General features: G+C 44.9%; 1 pseudogene; it reads right to left on the bottom strand.

Annotated features, from left to right (window-relative positions):
- Positions 1-16410: 16410 nt before the first annotated feature.
- LOC105722579 (ferritin heavy chain-like) lies at positions 16411-17172 on the bottom strand (annotated as a pseudogene).
- Positions 17173-17399: the final 227 nt, after the last annotated feature.

Genomic DNA, 17399 nt, shown 5'->3' with positions numbered 1-17399 from the left:
ATGGGAGAATCTGCGCCCCAGCAAGGGTGCAGGAGGCATGCTCAGTGTGACAAAAGGCAAAAGCTGAGGTATGTGCGGGGAGGGCCAGAGCCAGCAGCCACTTAAAGGAGAAGGAAGGAAAGGAAGGCCAACATCCCAGAGCCCTTTTCTAGAGTCAGCTTGATGATGTCATGGCAGTGAATGTCTTACTGAAAGTAAAACGTATCCCTAGCATCAGGGGCCAAAGAGGAGCTGACCTTTGGAGGCATTTAGAGCAGTACTCATAGGCACCGCATGTCCGAACTGGACGAGAGGATAAAAGCCTGTGCTGGAATACGTGGGTCATCCTGAACCAGATCGCAGTGAGAAACCCCCTGGTAGCCAGGGTGCCCCAGGATTCTCTAAGAAATAGAGCTGTCCCGGGGCACAGTGATTGGGGTCATTGTTCTTATGTCTGAGCCAGGAGGGAGGGGGCAGTATCCCAGAGCAGAAAGAGGTAGCAGTGGCTCACATTCCACCACCCCCTCCTGCTATGGCTGAGCCCCTCCACCCCCCACCCCCCACAAGCCCTCTTACAAACTCTCTTCCCTTCCATGTGGTCCTTTTGCTTCTTCTCCTTAAAAAACCTTTATTGGGGCCGGGAGTGGTGGCTCACACCTGTAATCCCAGCACTTTGGGAGGCCAAGGCAGGTCAATCACTTGAGATCAGCAGTTTGAGGCCAGCCTGGCCAACATAGTGAAACCCCATCGCTACTAAATATCCAAAACTTAGCCAAGCCTAGTGGCGTGCACCTGTAGTCCCAGCTATTAGGAAGGCTGAGGCAGGAGAATTGCTTGAACCTGGGAGGCGAAGGTTGCAGTGAGCCAAGATCGCACCACTGCACTCCAACGTGGGCAACAGACCGAGATTCTGTCTCAAATAAAAAGGAAGAGCCAGACTATCTCGCACAAGCTCTGGGGCATGTGAAAGCAGCTCTCATCTGTATCTTCCCCAAGCTCTGCAGCCACCTGCTTTGACAGCTTCCCCATTTGTTCTAACCAAACTGCAGGAGTTTCACCTTCCTGTTCCTCTTCAGGAAATGAACAGACAGAAAACGACCTTTTTTCTTCTTAAACAGAATCTAGCTCTGTTGCCAAACTAGAGTGCAGTGGCGCGATCTTGGCTCACTGTAACCTCTGCCTTCCGGGTTCAAACGATTCTCCTGCCTCAGCCTCCCGAGTAGCTGGGATTACAGGGATATGCCGCCACGCCCAGCTAATTTTTATATTTTTAGTAGAGACGAAGTTTCACCGTATTGGCCAGGGTGGTTTCTAACTTCTGTCCTTGTGGTCCGCCTGCCTTGGCCTCCCAAAGTGCTGGGATTACAGGTGTGAGCCACTGTGCTCGCACAAGATCTTTTAGCTGGGTGCAGTGGCTCACACCTGGTAATCCTAGCACTTTGGGAGGCTGAGATGGGCAAATTGCTTGAGCCCAGGAGCTCAAGACCAGTCTGGGCAACATACTGAGACCCTGTCTCTACAAAACATACAAAGAAAAAAAATCAGCCAGGTGTGGTGTGTGTGCCTGTAATCCCAGCTACTTGGGAGGCTGAGACAGGAGGATCACCTGAGCCCTGGAAGTGGAGGCTGCAGTGAGCCACGATGGTGCTACTGCACTTGAGCCTGGGCTATACAGTGAGAGTGAGATCCTGTGTCAAAAAAAAAAAAGAAAAATCTGGCCAGGTGTGGTGGCTTACACCTGTAATCCCAGCACTTTGGGAGGCTGAGGTGAGCAGATCATCTGAGGTCAGGAGTTCAAGACCAGCCTGGCCAATATGGTGAAACTCCATCTCTACTAAAAATACAAAAATTAGCTGGTTGTGGTGGCAGGCACCTGTAATCCCAGCTACTCGGGAGGCTGAGGTAGGAGACTTGCATGAACCCAGGAGGTGGAGGTTGCAGTGAGCCGAGACCAGGCCACTACACTCTGGCCTGGGCAACAGAGTGAGACTTCATTTCAAAAAAAAAGTCACGCCATGTCATCCACATATCCACATTTGGAGCACTAATGGAGACATGGTGGCCACCAGGGGGCCAGAGAGAGCCCAAAGCCCTCCCCTCCCTGCCAAACACGGGTGTCAGTTAGAGACATAGTCCTCTAAGTAGGCATTACTATCTCAAGGTTTCTCTTAAAATATAAGTACTCCCGAGAGGGGGAACACAAGACATCCAGAATTCTTCAGAATAAATGATTCAGAATATGCAATGATAAGTGATATGGTGTCATCAAAGCTTTGGTAGACAATAGTGAGCAGGGAGTGGCCGAGGATGAGAAGGCAAAAACAAAATTTGCCTACTTTGCCAAGTGACTGGGATCCTCTGGGACTCTGGGTTTTACGAGAACAAGTGTTAACAGGGCTTTTCTGCCAAATCTGCATCCTGGACCTGGTCTTAGCTCCTCATTTGGAGGTGGAGGAACTAGGAGGATGGCTTTGCTTTCCTGAGAACAGAAACAGCGAGAAACAATTGGGGATGGAGCATAATTTAGAAACTAGTGATGGTGAGAAGTAGCTGATGGCTCACTCCCAGCATGTCACTTCTGCCTGGCTGGTTTCTTGAAGAGGAACAAGAAATGGATGCTGTATTTAAGGTTTCTTGCTTTCCCCCACCCCCTTTCCATGGCTGCAGATACGGGTGGCCTCTTTCCTGGTCTGCTCCTGTCACTGCCCTCTGAGTGGAAGGGATGGTTGCCCACAGGTTGGCTGCAGAGCTGGAGCCTCAGGCTGGCAGGGAGGCCACAGCCCAAAGCACAGGGGCACCCAGGGGTAACATTATCCTGCCAGAGCCAAACAAGGAACTGAGTGTTTAGAATAACTTCAAGAAAGTTGTGGGTGTTTCCTCTGTCAGGGAAACCAGAAACCACAGTGAGATAATGGATAGCTATATTCAGGTCACAGATTATCAGCTGCCACTGCTGCTTCCTGTTCAGAATTCGATGAAACTTCTTTCTAGTCACTGGAGCCTCCTGGATTCTGCGGGCATGACAGCATTTAGTGATGCGGGGCTCAGAGTTACACCTAAAGACCTGACATAACCCAGGGGCAGAAAGCGTTCTTTTGGGGTGAGGCTTCAGGGCCATTTCCTGGTGGAGGAGATGGTAGGTAAGGGGCCAACAGTAAGAATACATTTTCTAGTTGGGCGTGGTGGTGCACGACTGTAGTCCCAGCTACTCAGGAGGCTGAGGCAGGGGAATCACTTGAACCCAGGAGGCCAAGGTTGCATTGCGCTGAGATCACGCCACTGCACTCCAGCCTGGTGACAAAGTAAGACTCTGTCTCAAAAAAAAAAAAAAAAAAAGAATACATTTTGCTGAACTTTTAGGGTTTTTCAGGCTCTTGGGCTAAGAGATGTTTGTGCATTATCTCATTTGACTCTGAAATCACCCTATGAGAAAGGTACTATTAGGATCCCTATTTTTTTTAATGTTATTTTATTTTAGAGACAGGGATTTGCTCTGTTGTCCAGCCTGGGGTGCAATGAGGTAATCAGGGCTCACTGCAGCCTCGACCTCCTGGGCTCAAGTGATCCTCCCTCCCCAGCCTCCTGAGTAGCTAGGACTACAGGCTCATGCCACCACATCTGACTAATTTAAAAATTTTTTTATTTTGTAGAGACAGGGCCTCACTTCATTGCCCAGGCTGGTCTCAAACTCCTAGCTTCAAGCAATCCTTCTGCCTTGGCCTCCCAAATTGCTGAGATTATAGGTGTAAGTCACCCAACCTGGCCTGTGATCCTCATTTTATAGGTGAGGAAAGGGGCTCAGAAATGGTGTCAGTTGTCCAAGGGTCACAGGGGCAGAACTGGAAACCAAAATCAAAATCAGGATTTTTTTTTTACTTTCTTTCTTTCTCTCTCTTTCTTTCTTCCTTCCTCTATTTCTTTCTTTCCTTTCTTTCTCTTCTTCCTCCTCCTCCTTTCTCTCTCACATAGTACTTTATTAAACTATAACTTACATATACCTACTATGTAACATATTAGGCCATGTGCACATAATTATGCACATAATATGTGCTACAAACTTATACCATATATGCCCATGTCGCCACCACCCAGATCAAAACGAGACTATTTCCATCACACTCCAAAGTTCCTTCATGCCCCTTTCCAGCAAATACCCACTCCCCCTAACCTCCAATGTAACCAACATTCTGACCTCTATTCTCATAGATTAATTTTACCTATTCTCGAACTTCATATAAACAGAATCATATTCTTGTTCAGGAGTGGTGGCTCATGCCTCCTAACACTTTGGGAGGCTGAGGCAGGCAGATTGCCTGAGGTCAGGAGTTAGAGAGCAGCCTGGCCAACATGGTGAAACCCCATCTCTACTAAAAATACAAAACAATTAGCTGGGCATGGTGGTGCATGCCTGTAGTCCCCACTACTTAGGAGGCTAAGGCATGAGAATCACTTGAACCTGGGAGATGGAGATTGCAGTGAACTGAGATCATACCACTGCACTCCAACCTGGGCAACAGAGCTAGACTCTGTCTTGATAGAAGAAAGAAAGAAAGAAAAAGAAAAGAAAAGAAAAGAAAAGAAAGAAAGAAAGAAGAAAGGGAAAGAAAGAAGAAAGAAAGAAAAAAAGGAAGAGAGAAAGAAAGAGAAAAAATAGAATTATATTCTTGTATGTGGCTTATTTTGTTCTGTATGGTATGTCTGTGGATTTTCCCATATTTCTGTACCAGCAGTATATTCCTTTTTACTGCTGAATAGTATTCTACTTTATGAATCTACCACCCAATTCATTTATCCATCCTCCTGTTGATGAACACTTGGAATTTTTTTTCCAGTTTTAGGTTATTTTGGATAACACTGACATGAACATTCTTATTAGGGGAAAATATGTTTAACTTTATTAAGTGCACCAAACAGTTTTCCAAAGAGATTGGGCCATTTTATTTTCCCCACAGCCCTATACAAGGGTTTTAGTTGTTCTGTATCCTCACTAACACATGGAATTGTCAGTGTTTTCATTTTAGCCATTAGCGTGAGGCTGAGAAATTAGGTCTTTCTTATTTCAAAACCTATGCAGCATCATAAAACACTCAATCTGGCTGGGCAGAGTGGCTCAGGCCTGTAATCCCAGCACTTTGGTAGGCCAAGGCAAGTAGATCACCTGAGGTCAGAAGTTTGAGACCAGCCTGGCTGACATGGTGAAACCCTGTCTCTACTAAAAACACACACAAAAAAAACAAAATTAGCCAGGCATGGTGGCCGGCACCTATAATCCCAGCTACTCAAGAGGCTGAAGCAGAAGAATCACTTGAACCTGGGAGGCGGAGGTTGCAATAAGCTGAGATCACAACACTGTACTCCAGCCTGGGTGACAGAGCAAGACTCTGTCTCAAATAAATAAATAAATAAGTCTGGGTGCAGTGGCTCACACCTGTAATCCCAAGGCTTTGGGAGGCCAAGGTTAGCAGATCACCTGAGGTCAGGAGTTCAAGACCAGCCTGGCCAACATGGCAAAACCCTGTCTCTACTAAAAATACAAAAATTAACTGGGCATGGTGGCAGGCACCTGTAATCCCAGGTACTTGGGAGACTGAGATAAGAGAATAGCTTAAACCCAGGAGGTGGAGGTTGTGGGCGACAGAGCAAGACTCTGTCTCAATCAATCAATCAATTAATCAATAAAACACTCAATCTGAGCTCCTGCCACATCCTGTCGTGGGGAATAAGAGGCCTAAGTGCCACTGAATCCTGGCAGCAAGAATGGGAAGCAGCTCCCCAGCATGGCAGAGTGCCAGGAAATCCACCTTCTTCATCATTTCTGAAGGGTACCCACCAACTTCAGGGTTGGGTGTGTACGTGCCATTCTCTGGGAAAGACTCTCAGAAAAAGCTTTCTTGTGGCTTCGGATACAAGGGTTCGCCAAGTGTGTGGCCAGCGTGGTCAGAGCCTACTGTGGGGTAAGCCTTCTTCTTCTTTCCTAACAGCTTTGAAGTGGTTCAAGCCAGAACATCAGAGGGATCTCGAGGATGGGGCCTGGCCCAGCACAGTGGTTGAAAGCATAAAAACCCTCAAGTTATGTTCCAGCTTGGCCTCATCTCTTAACATGGCCTTAGGCAAGTCATTTAACCTGTGACTCGGTTTTCTCAACTCTTAAATGGGGCAACAATGCCTGCATTCCATTCCACACAAGCCTGCACTCCATTCGCTCAAAGGCTCTTTATAGACTCCAGGATGTCTGTTTCTCAGCTCATCTTCCCCCCATGTCCACTATGCTTCTGCCTCATTAACCTACTGAATGTTCATGAACAGGACCTCCTCTTCCACTTCTCTGTATTGTTATAAAAGGTGCTTTATGCAAGATGTTCTCCTTTTCTGCAATGCCCTTTCTCACCCAGTGCAACTGGCAAACTCCTCCTCATTCCTCAAGACTCAGTTTAAGCAACACCTCCTCTGTGAAGCCTTCCCTGGTCATCCCTGGACTCTCCTGGCAGATGGATGACCATAGTATTTGGTATTATAGATCCTCACAAACCACATTGTTTTCTTGTGGGTCTTCCCACCAGACTATGAGCTTAAGAAGAAGCACCATGTCAGGCACATAGCAGATACTCAACGAACATTTATTGAATACATGAGTGAATCTTGAATGAAAAGAAATATGAAAATAGTTAAAAAGGAAAATTAAACCATTATTATTGTCTCTGATAGTTAAAGAAATATATACATATTGTAGGGTCGGGCATGGTAGCTCACGCTTGTAGTCCCAGAACTTTGGGAGACCAGGGTGGGAAGATCACTTGAGGCCAGGAGTTCGAGACCAGCCTGGCCAACATGGTGAAACAGCATCTCTGCTAAAAACACAAAAATTAACTGGGCATGATGGGGCATGCCTGTAGTACCAGCTACTTGGGAGGCTGAGGCAGGAGAATTGCTTGAACACAGGAGGCGGAGGTTGCAGTGAGCTGAGCCATGATCCTGCCACTGCACTCCAACCTGGTCAATAGAGTGAAACTCTGTCTCAAAAAAAAAGTGTATATGTGTGTGTGTGTGTGTGTGTATACATACATATATACACATATATATGTATGTGTATATATATACACATATACTTTTAAACATACACACATATGTATATATGTATATATACTTTTAAACACATATATATACTTTTAGATATATATATATTATGTATATATACACACTTTTAAGTATATATACATATATGTGTGTATATACATATGCATATTTTTCCCCAAAATATATATACATATTTTTTCCCCAAACTGGGGTTATACTGTTCTGAATCTTTTCTTTTATTATATCAAAAACATCTTTTTAAAAATAAATTAGGCCTGGCATGGTGGATTATTCCTATAATCTCAGTATTTTGGGAGGCCAAAGCAGGAAGACTGCTTGAGGTCAGGTATTCCAGACTAGCCCGGGCAACATAGCAAGACCCTTCTCTTCAAAAATAAAAAAATTAGTTGGGTATGGTGGTACATGCCTGTAGTTCTAACTACTTGTGAGGCTGAGGAAGGAGGATTGCTTAAACCCAAGAATTCAAAGCTTCAGTGAGCTCTGATTGCACCACTGTATAACAGCCTGGGTGACAGAGCAAGACTCTGTCTCAAAATAAAATAAAATATGACCAGCCTGGGCAACATAGCAAAACCCTATCTCTATTAACAATACAAAAATTAGCAGGGAATGGTGGCATGTGCCTGTAGTCCCATCTACTTGGGGTGCTGAGGCAGGAAGATTGCTTGAACCTGGGAGGTAGAGGCTGCAGTGAGCCAAGATGGTGCCACTGTACTCCAGCCTGGGCAACAGAGTGAGACCCTGTCTCAAAAATAAAAATAAAATAAAAAGTTGAAAGAACAGGTCCCAAACTTGGTCAGTAAGTTGGAGAGAAAAACTTAAGGACTGAATTTCCTTCTCAATTCACCACTCTAAGAACCCTTAATAAGAAATCTCTTATTTATTTATTACTTCATTCATTCATTTATTCATTTTAATTACAGAGGTTATGCCTGTGTACTGTGACAAATTCAAATACCACAGAAATATGTAAATTAAAAAGTATGTGTTTCCCATATATGTATATGTGTGTGTATATATATTTTTTCTTTTTTCTTTTTTTTTTTTGAGACAGAGTCTCACTCTGTCACCCAGGCTGGAGTGCAGTGGCGGGATCTCAGCTCACTGCAACCTCTGCCTCCCAAGTTCAAGCAATTCTCTTGCCTCAGCCTCCTGAGTAGCTGGGACTACAGGTGCACGCCACCATACCTGGCTAATTTTTTGTATTTTTTAGTAGAGACACGGTTTCACCATGTTGCCCAGGCTGGTAACAAACTCCTGAGCTCAGGCAATCTGTCCACCTTGGCCTCCCAAAGTGCTGGGATTACAGGCATTTTAAAACAAAAAATAACACTGCATTATATGTGTACTATAACTTCCTTTTTTTATTTAATAGATTGTGGACATCTTTCTTTCTTTCTTTTTTAGAGTTGAAGTCTTGCTCTGTCACCCAGGCTGGAGTGCAGTGGCATAATCACAGCTCACTGCAGCCTCAAACTCTTGGGCTCAAACAATCCTTCCACCTCAGCCTTCTGAGTATCTAGGACTACAGGCATGCACCACCATGCCTGGCTAAATTTGATTATTTTATTTTTTGTAGAGGCAGAGTCTTATTATATTGCTTAGACTGGTCTCAAACTCCTGGACTCAGGCAATCCTCCTACTTCAGCCTCCCAAAGTGCTGGGATTACAGGCATGAGTCACCATGCCCAGCCCTCACAGGCATCTTTCTATATCAGCAAATACATACCAATTATGATTACATATCAAATATATATCAAAAGAACAATATACATTGTTATTTTTCATGGTTGCCTAGTATTTCACTGAATGCTGTACTATAATTTTATGTTGTCTAACCCTGTGCTAACACAATATATCCATTAAATAAGTACTTATTAAGCACCAATAGGAGAAATCAAATGACAGTATGGGGCTTGCAATAACAGGTTTACCCCAAGATGCTGTGGAAGCCCAGAGGAGACAGACTGGGGGGCCTGTGTTTGGCAGCATCTGCAGCGCTGCAGACAGAACTGGGAAGCGTGGATGGAAAGACCAGCTGCCCAGCCCAGTCCTCTCCCTCCCACCAGGACTTGCATTTCATAGGCCAGGACAAGGCAGGATTCAGGACCTCCAGAGGGAGCATCCAGGAACGCAAGCTGAACAGAGCAAGCACAGTTTGCTTTACAAGAACAAACTAGTTTTGCAGAAACAGGAAATTTCTCTCATACTTTAGGTCCTAAAATAGAAGAAATATGCTGGGATGGACAGGGATTTGGAGAGTTTGGTTAACATCGTAAAGTAAATTTGATGTGCATTTTGAATCTGATCATCTTAATGTGAACTGTTACACTCTTCTCAAAAAGGCTTTCATTGAAAATCAAGGAGTGTTCACACAGTGATAAAATGCAACAAAGAAAATACCTCTAAATACTGCAGGTCCCTTCACGCACTTTTGGGGAAACTGTAAAATCCGCAGCCTACAGAGCTGAGCTTGGCCTGGTCCAGCCTTCCTCTGGAGTCTGGCTTCCCAGATTCTCTCCCCACACACTGGCCCCAATGCTCCTTTACCTCAGCACACTCTGTCTCACCTCAGCGCCCCCACACAGCCTTTGTCTGGAAGCCTCTTTCCCCCTCAGTCTTCCTTGTCTACTTTTATTCATCTTTAGTTCTCAGCTCAATGGAGGCTGTCCATGAACCCCCAGTATAGATTAGTTTCTTCTGACTACATTCTCTGACAACTGTTTTCTTTCAGAGAAGTTTCAGCAATTGCAATAACATATTGATTTGTGTGATTATTTGTTTAGTGATAATGTTCTCCACTAGGAACTGTGTCTGCTTTGTTTGTAGCTGAATTCCTAAGACCTCATATATGTCTGACACAAATAGATATCCAACAAGTATTTGTTGAATGATTGCTTTTAGAGGGTAATCGCTCCCTAATTGTTTTTTTTCTTTTTTGAGACAGAGTCTTACTCTGTCACCCAGGCTGGAGTGCAATGGCACAATCATGGCTCACTGCAGCCTAGACCTTTCCAGGCTCAGGTGATTCTCCCACCTCAGCCTCCTGAATAGCTGGTACTACAGGTGTATCCCACCATGCCCAGTGAATGTTTGTGTTTTTTGTAGATACGGGGTTTCAGCATGTGGCCCAGGCTCGTCTTGAACTACTGGGCTCAAGTGATTCACCCACCTTGGCCTCCCAAAGTGCTGGGATTACAGGCATGAGCCACTGCCCCCAGCCTAGAGGGCAGTCTCTATCACAATTGTAAATGTGACACTATGTGACTCAGCCATCCAAATTAGAGTCTATCCTATAGAAATAGCAGAATTATACAGGTGCAAGTGTATTCATGGATGCAACATTTGTATTAGAAAAGGGTTAGAAATTGCCTATATTATGGCACATCATTCAGTGAGATACTATGTAACTATTAAAAAGAATGACAGATATATATTTGGTGATATGTAAAATGTGGAAGGAGGGATGAACAGACAGAGCACAGAGGGTTTCTTAGGGCAGTGAAATGACACTATCATGGTGGATACATGTCATTACTCATTTATCAAACCCACAATGCCAAGAGGGAACCCTAATGTAAACAGTGGATTTGGAATGATAACAATGTATCAATATAGATTCACTGAGTATAACAAATCCTTTGGTTGGGGATGTCAGTAGTTGGGGAGGCTATGCATGTAGAGGATGGGGATATATGGGAATCTCTCTACCTTCCACTCAATTTTGCTATGAACCTAAAACTACTCTTAAAAATAAAGCCTATTGTTTTAAGAAGTTCATAAGCTATATATGGGGGATTTCTAGTTTTTTTTTACATATTGATGTGTTTTCTGATTTTGTTACAATGCACATGTTACTTTTTTTTTTTTTTTTTTTTTTTAGACACGGAGTTTCGCTCTGTTGCCCAGGCTGGAGTGCAGTGGCACAATCTTCGTTCACTGCAACCTCTGCCTCCCGTGTTCAAGGGATTCTCCTGCCTCAGCCTTCCATATAGCTGGAATTATAAGCAGTGACACCACATCCGGCTAATTTTTTTTGTATTTAGTAGAGAGAGGATTTATCCATGTTGGTCAGGCTGGTGTCGAACTCCTGACCTCAAATGATCCACCTGCCTCCATCTCCCAAAGTGCTGGGATTACAGGCATGAGTCACCACATCTGGCCCATTACTTTCGTAATTAAGAAATACTAGGCTGGGGTGGTGTGCCGTGGCTCACGCCTGTAATCCCAGAATTTTGGGAGGCTGAGGCGGGTGGATTACCTGAGGTCAGGAGTTCGAGACCACCTTGACCAACAAGGCGAGACCCTGTCTCTACTAAAAATACAAAAAGTAGCCGGGTGTGGTGGCACACACCTGTAGTCCCAGCTACTTGGGAGGCTGAGGCAGGAGAATCGCTTGAACCCGGGAGGCGAAGATTGCAGTGAGCCAAGATGACGCCACTGCACACCTGTACAACAGAGTGAGACTCCATCTCAAAAAAAGAAAGAAAGAAAGAAATACTAGGCTGGGTGCGGTGGCTCACACCAGTAATCCCAGCACTTTAGGAGGCTAAGGCAGGTGGAATGGATCACATGAGCCCAGGAATTCAAGACCAGCCTTGGCAACATGGTGAAACCCCGTCTTCACCAAAAATACAAAAAATCAGCTGAGCATGGTGGTGTGCACTTGTAGTCTCAGCTACCCAGAAAGCTAAAATGGAAGGATCACCTGAGTCCAGGAGGTTGAGGCTGCACTGAGCCATGATTATGCTATTGTACTTCAGCCTGGGTGACAGTGAGACCCTGTCTTAAAAAAAAAAAAAAAAACAGCTGGGAGCTGTAGTTTACGCCTATAATCCCAGCACTTTGGGATACCGAGGTGGGTGGATCACGAAGTCAAGAGATCGAGACCATCCTGGTCAACATGGTGAAACCTTGTCTCTACTAAAAATACAAAAATTAGCTGGGCATGATGGCGCATGCCTGTAGTCCCAGCTACTCGGGAGGCTGAGGCAGGAGAATTGCTTGAACCCAGGAGGCGGAGGTTGAGGTGAGCCGAGCTCGCACCATTGCACTCCAGCCTGGGTAACAAGAGCAAAACTCCGTCTCAAAAAAAAAAAAAAAGGCTCAGTGACTCATGCCTGTAATCCTAACTATTCCAGAGGCTGAGGCACAAGAACTTGAACCCGGGAGGCAGAGTTTGCAGTGAGATGAGATCATGCACTCCAGCAGCCTGGATGACAGAGCGAGACTGCCTCAAAAAAAAAAAAAAAAAAAAAAAAGAGACAGAGAAATACCAAAGACCAAAAAGAAAGGAAGAATAAATACAAATACTGTTGGACCACACATAAAGTTCACACTGTAATCTGAATACATGCACAGTAACAGGCAGATATGTAACCATGTTCATAGCTCTCTGACCAACAATAAGAGCATACACACTTACCACTGAACACCCACAGGCCAACACTTTTTCATTGATTTGTGGATCTTGCTGCAGGAGAAGAAAGTTCCTTGTCCCCAAGAGATTTGCTCAAACTTGACCTTGGGAGAGAGTGAGCCTAGGACCCAGTGGGTGTCAGACTCTTTGCAAGACATCCAGGGAGGTCTCTTCTGGGACTACAGGCACCCACAACCACGCCCGGCTCATTTTTGTATTTTTAGTAGAGACAGGGTTTCACCATATTGGTCAGGCTGGTCTCAAATCCCTGACCTCAAGTTATCTGCCTACCTCGGCCTCCCAAAGTGCTGGGATTACAGGTGTGAGCCACTGTGCCGGGACAGTTTTTTCTTATAATTAAAAAAAAATTACATATTTTTATAGTGAATATTCAAACAATACAGAAAAGCACAAAGAAGAGAATCACTTATAGTTCTACATCCTAATAATAACATGATCTAGAGATGATAGTACTTTAGTATAAATTCTTTCAAGCTTTAAAATTCACACGTATATAGATACATATGTACACACACATCTTATGTTAATATATAAAATGCCTGATTGAGGCTGGGCACGGTAGCTCACACCTGTAATCCCAGCATTTTAGGAAGCGGAAGCAGGCGGATCATGAGGTCAAGAGATGGACACCATCCTGGCCAACATGGTGAAACCCTGTCTCTACCAAAAAATTACAAAAAATTAGCTGGGTGTTGTGGTACGCACCTGTAGTCCCAGCTACTTGGGAGGCTGAGGCAGAAGAATTGCTTGAACCCAGGAGGCGGAGGTTGCAGTGAGCCGAGATGGCACCACTGCACTCTAGCCTAGCGAAAGAGTGAGAGTCTGTTGCAAAAAAAAAAAAAAAGATGCCTGATTGATATATTTGCCTATTTTCATTTATTTTATACACCTTTCAGCTAGAGGTTTTATTTTTTTTCTTTTTCTTTTGGAATAATTTTAAGTTTACAGAAAAGTTGCAGAGATAAAGAGAGTTACTGTATACTTTTCACTCAGCTTGCCTTAATATTAACATATGACATACTGCAGTATATTTGTCAAAACTAAGAAATTAACAATGTATAGTATCCTTAACTAAACTACAGACATTATTCAGATTCTCGGTTTTCCACTTATGTCCTGTTCCTTTTTTTTTTTCGAAACAGAGTCTTGCTCTGTCACCCAGGCTGGAGGGCAGTGACATAATCTGGGCTCACTGCAACCTCCGCCTCCCAGGTTCAAGAAATTATCCTGCCTCAGACTCCCAGGTAGCTGGGATTACAGGCACCCACCACCATACCCAGCTAATTTTTTGTATTTTTAGTAGAGATGAGGTTTTGCCATGTTGGCTAGCCTGGTCTCAAACTCCTGATCTCAAGTAATCCATCCGCCTTGGCCTCCCAAAGTGTTGGGATTACAGGCATGATCCACTGCACCCAGCCTATGTCCTATTTCTGTTCCAGGATACCACACATTGTGTTTAGAAACATACTTCTTTTTTTTATTTTCATACAGATACAAACACTTTATTAGTTTCCTCTACAAGAGACAGTAACATCAATCTTTTTTTAAACAGGAATCTCAGTTCATTTGAGAGGCCAAATAGATTCAAAGAAGGAAGATGAAAATTAAATACTTAAATCAATCAAAAGGCACTACAATACCACCTAAAACCTACTACCTCAGTGGCAGTAGGCTAAGGAAGATCAAGCTACCGCACATCATCTAATGTGAATGTTAGCAATTACACAGCAGGAAGAATGTTTGCTTTCCAGAAGACTGGTACAATGTTCATTTGGGCCCAAGAGGATATTTGGCCAGGAAAGGATCAAGATAGATGAAGGTAAAGCCAAATCAAAAGGAATAGGTACAAAGTCAAGCAGATGGTGATGGATCAGGCTTCTTCCTCCCAAGAACCATTTGCTGCACTGTGCTGCCTCCCGCCTCAAACAGCCCCCACCCCCACCTCCCACCCAATGTCTGCTCAAGCCAAGCTGCCTGCTCCTGCCTTACAGGGTGCTCAGCCATCAGGACTAGGTTTGGGGTTGCCCTGGGCTTTTGCTATAATTCAGCATAGACCTTGGAGAGAACTGGTCACATATGGGTTGGCTTTGTTACTAGTGATACATACTATTTTTTTGAGACAGAGTCTCACTCTGTCGCCCAGGCTAGAGTGCAGTGGTGCAATCTTGACTCACTGCAAACTTCACCTCCGGGTTCAACCAATTCTCGTGCCTCAGCCTCCTGAGTAGCTGGGACTACAGTCGTGCACCGCCACACCCAGCTAATTTTTTTTTTTTTTTTGAGACAGAATTTTGGTCCTATTGCCCAGGCTGGAATTCAACGGCGCAATCTTGGCTCAATGCAACTTCCACCTCCTGCGTTCAAGTGATTCTCCTGCCTCAGCCTCCTAAGTAGCTGGGATTACAGGCGTACACCACCATGCCTGGCTGAGTTTTGTAATTAGCAGAGAAGGGGTTTCACCATGTTGGTCAGTCGGGTCTGAAACTCCTGACCTCAGGTGATCCACCCACCTTGGCTGTAATCCCAAAGCGCTGGGATTACAGGCATGAGCCACCGCACCCAGCCTAGACACATAAATTTTTACAAATTTCAGCTGTTTCTTAATTGTTCCTTTTCTTTCCCCACCACGTGCATGAGAGTGCCTTCCGGCATCTTTCTGTCTCCTTGCCTTTGGGCCAAATGTTTGCTCTCCTTGCATGTTTCTCCATATACTGCCTTTGGCGGCCCTCAGTGTGAAGTCTCCCCAAAGACTCCTTTGATCAAACAAACCCTGCTCTCGGTCCCCTCTCTGGGTAGGGTCATTCTAGCCAAGAGGTTTAACCATCATGGGACACTTTCCCCAGGACTGGACAGGATCCACTGCCTTCTGCTTCCTTTCAGTGTGAGTCTACCCTGTACTTGCCACTGTAATTCCAGCCCCAAAATGCCCCAACCTGTCTTCTGGGAGCCTAAGACTTTACCTGTTATCTCATCCACGTAATTTCCTGTGCCACCTTGAAATTCCCCAAAGATGCCTAAAGCATCTTTGTAGTCCTTGCTTTGAAATGGCTACCCAAGTTTTATATAGGCACCAACTATTTCAGTCATTAAGGGGACTCTCCTGCTATCCTTATATTTACCATCTATGTGAAACTTTTAAGGGCAATTTTCCTTCCCTTCAGTACAGAGAGTTGAAGAAATCTCTTCAGTTCAAGTATACCATTTTTCATCTCTGGTAAGGAGATCTCTTTTATTTTTTCCCCCTAGTCATGCCCTACTTGTTCGTCTTTCTCCCTATCCCATAAGAGACTCACTATAATATGTTTAATGCATTCCTAAAAGATATACAGTGCTCTTATGGGTAGGTATAACTTTAGCCTACATAAGTAGTGTTATACTCTAGATCTTACTGTATTTCTTCTTTACGTGACACATGTTTTTAAGATTGTTGTGGGGTTCTAAGTACCTTTAGTTCACTGTGGCTGACTGCTGCACAGTATGGCAAAGTATGCGTTTACACATTTTGTTTCCCCATTTCTCTAGCAATGAACCCCTAGGCTGCCTTCATGTACAATCCAGGCATATTCAAATTCATAAAATAGAGTCAGGTGGCTTCCAGAATAGCTCTACAAGTTTATAATCCCACCAACAATTGTTCCCTTTTCCCCACATCCTTTCCAGCACTTAGGTATTATCTGATTTGCCTAACTTTTGTTAATTGAGGTGACACCAAGTGATATCATGTTTTTTTTTTTTTGCGGGGGGACCAAATTTCTTTATTTGAAGGAATGGTACAAAGAACTTAAGTGGATGTTTTGGTGCAACTGATAGAAAAAGTAAAGGAAGCCCCAATATGCATGCACAGCCTTGGTGACCAGGGAAGTTACCCCGTGGCTATGGGGAAATTAGCCTAAGGCTTAACTTTCATTATCACTGTCTCCCAGGGTGTGCTTGTTAAAGAGATATTCTGCCAAGCCAGATTGGAGTGCTCCCATCTTGCACAAGTTGGTCACGTGGTCACCCAATTCTCTGATGGATTTCACCTGCTCATTCAGGTAATGTGTCTCAATGAAGTCACACAAATGGAGGTCATTTTTGTCAGTGGCCAGTTTGTGCAGTTCCAGTAGTGACTGATTCACATTTTTTTCCTAATGTAATGCACACTCCATCACATGCAGCCCGCTCTCCCAGTCATCATGGTCTGGTTTCTGGATATCCTGAAGGAAGACGCCGCCACCTCGTTGGTTCTGCAGCTTCATCAGTTTCTCAGCACGTTCCCTCTCCTCATGAGATTGGTGAAGAAAGTACTTGGCAAAGTTCTTCAAAGCCACATCATCGCGGTCAGAGTAGTAAGACATGGACAGGTGAACATAGGAGGCGTAGAGCTCCGGGTTGATCTGGCGGTTGATGGCGGCCTCTGAGTCCTGATGGTAGTTCTGGCGCACCTGCGAAGGAGACGCGTTATGGCGGCGGCTAAGGAGAGGAGGCTGCGGCGGCGGTTGCGCGGCGCTGGTGAGGCGGCGGGGGCCTTGGGGCGGTCCGAGGGCGCAGTGTGGAGGTGACGGAGGGCTGGCCGTGGGCGGCTGGCCGGGGTTGGGGACGAGCGCCGGGTTCCGTCCAAGCACTGTTGAAGCAGGAAACCGCGGCGACTCTCGGCGAGGAACGTCTCGTGATATCATGTTTTAATTTGCATTGCTCAGGGTACTTCTAAGATTGAGCATTCTTTTTTTGAGACAGGGTCTCACTCTGTCGCCCAGGCTGGAGTGCAGCTTTCAACTCCCAGGCTCAAGCTAGCTCCTGCCTCAGGCTTCTGAGTAGCTGAGACCTCAGGCGCACATCACCAGGCCTGGCCTTTTTTCTTTTTTCTAGACGTGGGGTCTCGCAATGTTGTTCAGGCTGGTGTGGA

The sequence above is a fragment of the Aotus nancymaae genome, unplaced genomic scaffold (genome assembly GCF_030222135.1).
Source record: "Aotus nancymaae isolate 86718 unplaced genomic scaffold, 86718_ANA_hifiasm-v0.15.2.pri h1tg000010l, whole genome shotgun sequence".
NCBI lineage: Eukaryota > Metazoa > Chordata > Mammalia > Primates > Aotidae > Aotus > Aotus nancymaae.
This window is presented reverse-complemented; position numbering and strand designations above follow the sequence as displayed.